The following is an 8,726-nucleotide window of genomic DNA, read 5'->3' as shown; positions in this document are numbered from 1 at the left end:
CCAGAGGTGGAAGTCTGCTGTTATCACCCTCCAGGGATCTTCAGCTGTTTCTGGGAGGAGCCCCAGTTTTAGTTTAGAGAATCATCCTCCCTCCTCTCTGAGTCGACATGTCCAATGAGGTTGACCCACTTTGATTGTAGAAGTGAGGACCTGACCCAGGTCTGGCCAATAACAGTCACGGCGGCTAGGGATGGATGGGTCCATGACCCATTCTGAGCCAATGAGAGTCAGCTCTGACACTTTTGTTGGAACCATCTGGAAAGAGAAGCTCTGTATGTGTGGGGCTTGTGAAGTGACAGGATGGAAGCTTGGAATTTGCCACGAAAGGCAGTCTGGAAACAAAGCCAATGTAGGGAAAAGCAGAGGCTAGAAAGAGAGAGCATGAGTCTAACCATCCTGTTATGTAGACTCCCATGCACTTTTTATCACATGGACCATAAAACATCCTCTCCCCACTTTTTTTTCGCTTAAGACTTTTAAAATGGGTTTCTGTCTGTCACTCATACTTGAAAATGTCCTGACTTACTCCCCTAAACCACCCGAGAAGACAAGAACTCACCACTTCCCCTTCAGTCCCCAACTAGAGGCCCTGGTGGCCTTTCTTCCTGGGAAGGTAGGCCCTCTTTTTTTTTCCTCCCCTGTAGCTCAGAAGCACTTGAGATCCTTCCCCCTCTGACTGTTCTTGGCATTGGTGACCATAATCATTCTCCATCGCTGTCTCAGGCTCCTCTTCCCCCAACAGGCATTATTCACCCCTTTGCTCAGATGAGAAGACTGAGGCTGAGAGAGGCGTTGATATGCTCAAGTTGGCACAGAGAACCAAAAACAGAGCTGAGAACTGAACCCAGGAGTCCCCTCTGTCCAGGGGTCTTCCTTTAGCTCCTTGTGGGTTATTCTGCTGAGCATGAGACTGATTTCTTTGCTGGGGTTCAACCAAAAGCTCTGCATCAACTCTCGGAGGTTTCTCAGGCCCATCCTGGCCCCTCCCACCACCAGGCTACTCAGGCACGCAGGTATATCTAGAAACCGCCTCCTGAGACCTGCGCTGCACTGCCACCTGGTGGTGAAACACAAACACATCCTCCTAGGTGCTGTCAGAAGACTGTTCTGCCTTGGGATAGGAAAAGTGATGGATGGGGGAAGAGATCAATGGGCCAGTTTCGGGGAAATTAGGGATCTGAGATTAGATGAGAAGTCCTGAGGTTCCTTCTCTGTTCTTAATACCAGCCACACCTGTGTCTCTGTGCTAGTTTCTTCTTGTAGACCTTGGAAACTTGTGAAACGAATTGAGTCATTCCCTCTTTGCATTGGCTGCCAGGATGCTCAGAACCAATGTCCACTGGATTATTAGCAACTGGGTAGAACCACGTGGTAGGCATTTGAAAGAGGAACTTAGTCCTGACTCCCTATTCCTTTCTCTGGCCCGATTTTTAAAAATCTTATTTTATATTTCGTTTTCTGGCTATGCTGAGGGCATCTTTATAAACCACCTAACCTCCCCTTTTTTGGTGGGGGAGGGAAGACCCATCAGGGTTATACATTCAGAAAGAGCTTGCCAACTTTCTGCAAGCCTCAGTTTCCTCTCTTGTGACGTGGGCCCATGAATCCCTGCTTTGCAGGATTTTGTGTGGGTTTCAAGACATGCTCAGTTAACATTAGTGCCCACCCTATTTCCCATCTCTCCACTCCCTGCAGTTCTCAGCTGCTTGCTTGGGGTAGGCCAGGATGCAAAGGGATCCAAAGCACAGATCGCTTTGTCCCCAGTCCCACTCTGTGTTCTGCAGACCCACTGGGTGACCCTGCTGGAACCGGGTACCCTGTGCCCAGCCTCTGCCTGCCTCCTGGGGGACTTTTGGCCTCCACAACCCTTCTCCTCCCGACTGCGGGTGCTGCAGCATTTCTGGCTGATTTGCAGGGAGCCCAGATGCATCTCATAAATAAAGAATGTACTGTTCTGCAGGAAGGCTGCGGCATGGCTGTGCGGGGGTGGGAAGGCTGGATGAGACGGGAGCCACGGGAGGCTGGGAGGAGCTCACCGGGGCTGATGGTCAGGCAGGGGTGATGAGAGCCTGGGAAGGTGTGAAGGGACCAGGGAGAGGGCATCATGAGGTCAGAATGTGGATTCAGACTGTTGGGCTGAATCTTGGTTCACACACCTTCCAGGTGGGTCCCTTGAGTCTCATTTTCCTCATCTGTCAAATGGGATGATATCAATATCTGGCACCATTGCGCTGTTATAGCGATTGCATTGACAGCATTTAACCCAGAACACAGAAAACAGTAAATGCTCAGTAAGTGTTATGATTTGCCCCAAACTTCCTTAGTGTCTTCCCCAAGAGCTTTGTGTTGTCTCTGCTATGGGGGGAGGGGGTGCTGAGGGTAGGATTGGGGCTATATCTGTGTCTGGGAAGAAGACCATGGGCTCCAGGCACGGGGAAAAAATAGGCAGAGGTGCTCAAGGCAACAGGGGCAGATGTTTAGAGCAAGAAACAGACACAATCACCAACTCACAAGAGCCAGGCAGGTCTCTGATAGAGACTACATTTCTGTAGCCATTTTAGGGTGGGCACTTGAGGTGTCTGGTTGGCTTCTAAAGGAGGGGGCCCTTTGGAAAGCAGAAGGATCTGGGGCCCCTGTGGATACTGGGATGACACCATCAGGATGGCCACATTGGAGCAGAGACCTTAGATAAGGCACTTTCCTTCTCTGGGTTTCTGTCCATCTCTAGCATGGTTTCCGAGAGGGCCTTCCAGAACTGCAGCATTTTAAGCTTCAAGGTTTAATCATTCCTCTGACAAACATACACTGAGGGCCTCCTGTGTGTCAGACCTTGTGTCAAGCCCTGGTGGTGCCATGGTGGAAAAAATAGAGAAAAATAGACTTCCCCTGTGAGGGATTTGACAGGTTGGTAGCGGTGTGTGTTTGTGTGTGTGTGTACAACAGACAAGTAAATGAATATATAATCCCAAACTGAAAGCAGCCCTGAAGGAGAGGGCATGGGTCAGTCCAGGAGTGTGTGTCACTAATGGACTTGACTTTCACCTGGAGGTAAGAGACGGCGTCCCAGTCATGATGAGGCTCAGGGGGGGCTGGGCTGGGCAGCGTGCAGCTGGAGCAGGAGCTGGTGAGGGACGGACGTGGAGCTGTCCGCGGTGGCCAGCCAGGGTAGGGCCTTGCACGTAATGGTAAGAGCTGGCTTTTCATACTGAGACCAGTGGGACGTCACTGAAGGGCTGTGGGCAGGGCAGTGATGAGGTCAGCTTTGCATTTTGAGAATCTTCTGGCTGGGGTGAGGGGAACAGATTGGAGGGGCCTGGCGTAGAAGCTGGAGGTCCCAGGAGGGGATGATGGAGGCGGAAACTGCTACGGCAATTGGGGGAGGGGGGAGGATGATTTGGTGAAATGTTTGAGCAGACACACTGATGGGGCTGGGGGTGCATTGCATCTGGGATGAGGGAGAAAGAGGGGGCGTGTGTGTGGGTCTTTGCAAAGTCTTCTAGAAGGCTCTTCTCCCCCACATCAATTCCTTCAGGGCCCCCTCTCGGGCTCTGCCAACATCTGCCCATCCAGGAAAGGAGCTGAGGTGGGAGGGACCGGGAGGGTGGGGGAGGCAGCCACGGGGCTGGGGGCTGCAGCCTGCGCCTTTCTCTCCGAAGCAGTGAGGCTGGCCGGCTGCAGCACCTGCTGTGAGGGCTCGGGAGCAGGTGCAGGGCGTCTGGAGGAGGGCTGCCTGCAGATGGATAATGAGACGGGATAGATGAGAGCGACACACACTTGGTTCCCCTTCTCTGTTGTCTGCACACAAAAGCTGAGACAAAGAAGCTGCAGGGACACAGGCCACGGTCCTGCACACACACATGCTGGAGACAAAGGACAGGCAGCAGGCAGATGCAGGCCCCCAAAGAACAAGGAGCGCAGGAAGGGGGGCTTGGTGACCTCAGGCAAGACCGCCTTCTCTCTAAGCCTTGCTCTGGGCACCGTCAATGAAGAGCTTGGGGGACACCAGTGGGCCCCAGACCTTGCTCGTCCCACTGGACTTATTCTTAAAGGAAAATGGATCATAGACTCTGCAAAGTGGAGGGTACCCTTTTAGGTCCCAGGGATGGAAGAAAGGCCTAAGGATAAAGAAAGCGACTGTGAATGTGGTATGGAGCTGACCTTGACCTGTATTGAGTCGAACTAATAACACGGATGCACGCGGGAAAGAGAGCAAGTAAAACTGTGGATAGGACTTGTTATTTATGTGCTGCTGCAGGCAGGGTTGGTGTTTGTCTAGTTTCCTAGACCCTTATAATACCTTCCCAGGAATAAGAACTGCAGGTCTTGGAGAGTCTCTAGCGACCCTTCCAGCAGATAGAGATAGAAATCAAGATAGCGAGAGAGAAAAGGATATTGAGAGAGAACCAGCATTTACTGAGCCCACAATGGGCAATGTGGTCTCCTCACTCACATCACCTTATTTTGCCGAAAGAGAGGTTATGTTATCCCCGTTTTACTGAGGAGGCTCAGAAAGGTGAAGTTCCTTGCCGGAAGTCATACGGTGAGTAAAGGGCAGAGGTGGGATTGAAATTCAGGTCTGCCTGGCTCCTGTATCCACGGCTTGGCTGCTGGCCCTGGTTGAGAAGGAGGCAGAGAAAGGAAACAGGACAGCGGGTCGGGTGGCAGCGGGTCTGGCAGTCCCTGGTGGATTCCTCCCCACTACACCTGTAGACGGCTGGAGAAAGCCAGATGCCTGGTGATGTTTGAACACCTGGATACAGCCGTGCCTGAAACTGATTGCCTTGGACTTGTTTCTGCTACTCGAAACTGAAAAAATCCATGACCAAAAGAGTTATACTTGTTCTTATGTTTCTTGATTCTCAGTATCTGGTACAGTGTCTGGCACTGGATAGGCTTTCTCTTGACCCCAAAGACTAGCCGTGCCACTAATATATATTCCTGTAAGCCCTTCCTTCCTTCATTACAGCACTGATCATACTTAGTGACTTCTATTCTCTCCCCAGGTAGGCGGTGAGCAGGGCTCTCTCTGTGTGGTTCAGTATCACATGCCAGATTGGCATATCATGGCTGGAGCTTCTCAAACTAGAAAGACCCTGGGTTTGTTGAGCTCAGGGTGGGCTCTACTATGGTGGGATTGGGCAGTGGGAGGGTAATGAGAAAACGGATGACCCTCTGTCCCCTTTAGCGTTTACTCACCATGCCCAGGCACACCAGTGGCTTCGTACTGCAGGCACGTGACTCCCTCTGATGGCTTTTTCTGGCCAAGAGCTCATGTTTGGTCTGTGGCCAGGGCAGCCTGGAGGTGGTCAGGGATTGATGGGCAAGAAGCATCCTTCAACTAGGACATAGGGTGTGTAAGTCCCCCAGCTTCCTTGTCCTTAGGTGGGACAGCACAGGTATGTCCCACCTGGAGGACCTCAGGACTGACTCCTACTTGCCCACACAACATGCTCATTGAATGTGGACTGAATCGTGTCCTGAAATTCAGATGTTGAAGCCCAAACTCCCCAATGGGACTGTAAGTGGAGATAGGGCCTTTATGGAGGTCACTCAAATTAAATGGGGTCAGATGGTGGGCCCTCATCCAATATAACTGGGGTCCTTATATGAAGAGGAAGAGACACACCAGGGGTTCACGCACAGAGGGAAGACCCTGTGGGGACACAGTGAGAAGGTGGCCCTCTGTAAGTCAAGGGCTGAAGCCTCAGGAGAAACCACCCCTGCTGGCACTTTGATTTTGGATTTCCCGCCTCCAGAACTGTGAGAAAAGTAATTCCTGTAGTTTAAGCTGCCCAGTCTGTGTTATCTTGTTATGGAAGCCCTAGCAGATCAAGCTGCTCATTAATGCACCTACTCTGACTTTCTTCTCTTCCCTGTCTCACTACTCTACTCCCTTACCAATGCTTCTCGGTATCACCTCCCAAATAAACTACTTGCACTTGAATCCTTGTCTAAGGGTCTGCATCTGGGGTGATCTCGGCTAACATCCCCATCCACGCCTTATGCAGGGGGACTGCTGGCCTTCACGCATTCAGGTACCCATGGGGGCAGGACAGAGAACACTAGACTCTACTCGTCCACGGCCATGGTCTTGAACCAGTGAAATCTCTCTGGAACTGAGGCAGAGATTAAAGGCCGCTGTGCCTGCCCAGGGCGGGGAGACTGAACGGACATCAGTGTGACCCCAGCAAGGTGGCAGGGTCACTGTCCAGCTGCGGTGGGGCTGTGCGTCCTTCCTACGGGTAGGACGGGGTGAGCCTGAATGCAGTCAGGTGGTTAGAGCTTCTGAACACAGCTGCTGGAATCAGATCGTGCTAAATCTGAATTTCAGTGTCACCACTTTCTAGGAGGCCGACCTTGGGTAAGTCCCTTCGCCTCTCTGAGCTTCACTTTCCTTATCTGTCAGAAGAGAGGTGCTATTGATACTTCTCCGGAGGGAGCAGGGAGGGAATGTGGGTAAAGCGCTGGGAACCGTGGCAAGTAAGTGGGCAGGGGGTCAAGTTCATTACCTCTGAAGGTGGTTACAGGGGGGCAGAGGCATTTTGTAACTACATGGAATTGTTGAAAGGCATATTTTTTTTCTGCCCACACGCTGCTCCCTTCTGCTGTACAGACACCTCCCACTAAATTCAGGGAGCCCTGCCCCACCCTCACCCGGGGCAAGGATGGCTGCTTGCAGGAGTCAAATGAAATTTTGTATCTGGGTGCAACTTGCTCGGGGAACAGCTGTCAGAGATGAGCTCCCCTGATGGACGTACATGGTCTCCGTTAATAACATGGCTGGAGGGCAGACGAAAGCTGGCTCTCCCCAGAGCCTTTCGTCACAGGCTGTGGTGTGGCAGGTGCAGCCAGGCAGAGAGGTGGCACTGGGGCTGTGTGTGTGTCTGTGTGACTAGTTTAGGTAACAAGATGAAAAAGCCCACCCTGCCTCTCCTCTAGAACCCCTTGACTAGGTACAATGGGGAGTATAAAATGAAACGAGGCACAGCGAGGTATATACCCCCAAAAGGGGAAAAGAGGGACCCAGAGAAATCCTTGTACGTGCTCGTTCACAAGACATTATTCATAGTAGTCAAAAAGTGAACCCAGGGCCGGCCCGGTGGCTCAGGCGGTTGGAGCTCCGTGCTCCTAAATCCGAAGGCTGCCTGTTCGATTCCCACATGGGCCAGTCGGCTCTCTACCACAAGGTTGCCGGTTCAATTCCTCGAGTCCCGCAAGGGATGGTGGGCAGCGCCCCCTCCAACTAAGATTGAACACGCCATCTTGAGCTGAGCTGCCGCTGAGCTCCTGGATGGCTCAGTTGGTTGGAGCGCGTCCTCTCAACCACAAGGTTGCTGGTTCGACTCCCACAAAGGATGGTGGGCTGCGCCCCCTGCAACTAGCAACGGCAATTGGACCTGGAGCTGAGCTGCGCCCTCCACACTAAGACTGAAAGGACAACAATTTGAAGCTGAACGGCACCCTCCACAACTAACATTGAAAAGACAAGAACTTGACTTGGAAAAAAGGCCTGGAAATAAACACTGTTCCCCAATAAAGTCCTGTTCCCCTTCCCCAATAAAATATTTAAAATAAATAATAAAAAGTGAACCCAAAAGTCCATTGGCAGATGAATAAACAAATTGTGCTATATCCAGACGATGGCATATTATTCAGCCATAAAAAGAAAGATTGTTGCATGTTACAGCGTGGAGAAACTTCCAAAACAGTATGCTAAGTGAAATAAGCCAGAACCAAAAAGCTGCATATTGTATGATTCCATTTATGTGAAAAAATCAGAACAGGCAAATCCGTAGAGACAGAAAGTAGATTTGTGGTTGCGAGGGGCTGGGGGGAGGGGAGAATGGGGAGTAGCTGCTTACTGGGTGTGGAGTATTATTTTGGGATGATGAAAATGTTTGGGAACTACAGAGAAGTGGGGATCATAAAACACTGTGAACGTGCTAAGTGCCCCTGAATTGTTCACTTTAAAGTGGTTAGTTTTGTATTATGTGCAGTTCACTTAAAAAAACAAATGAACAAACACATGAGGGCTCAGTGGCACCCAGGGGGCTGATGACAGAGTTGCGACTGGAACCCTGGTTTCTTGGGGGCACCTGTGTTTTCTAGGGGCTGCTTTAGGATAAAGAGAAACCTGAGTCCCTTCTCTTGGGCATGTCACCAGGGTCAGAATTCCCCTGGAAATGTTAGGCTGTGGGGCAGACTCATGAGGCAAAGACTATCTAGCTTGCAGACCCTAGAAGCTGTAGTGTCTCATGAGAATAGGTGAGGGAACCAACCATTCCAGTTTAAAGAGGCAAACTTTATTCTGAAGTCGATCTTCAGTGTGATGGCGCTTCCTCCCTATGGCAACGAATACTCCCATAAGAAGCGACTCAGGCCATTGTCAAGACAGGCAGAAGAGAGAATGCTGATGTTTCTCTTTGGGGCTCCATCTGGTGCTTATCTGCTCCTGGGCTCTGGGGGACCCAAGGCAGCCCCGTAAATGTCACCTGGATGACTGGAGCTCTTGGCAAGTTGTGGTGAGGATGACATTTACCATATTGGGGTATGCTCTGCAATGTCCTGGGTCTCCCTGTAGGATAAGGTGAGGGTCAGAGTGACACTGATGGGGAGACAAGAAGGAGGCCAGCTCTAGCTATCGAGCTAGATGTGAACCCCCAAAGAGTCAGTGGTAGTGCCCAGAGCCTACAGGAGATGAAGGGGGCACTGTGGCTCTGTAACCC

This window comes from Rhinolophus sinicus, chromosome 9 (genome assembly GCF_057876585.1).
Source record: "Rhinolophus sinicus isolate RSI-liver-muscle chromosome 9, RSI-T2T, whole genome shotgun sequence".
Lineage (NCBI taxonomy): Eukaryota > Metazoa > Chordata > Mammalia > Chiroptera > Rhinolophidae > Rhinolophus > Rhinolophus sinicus.
This window is presented reverse-complemented; position numbering follows the sequence as displayed.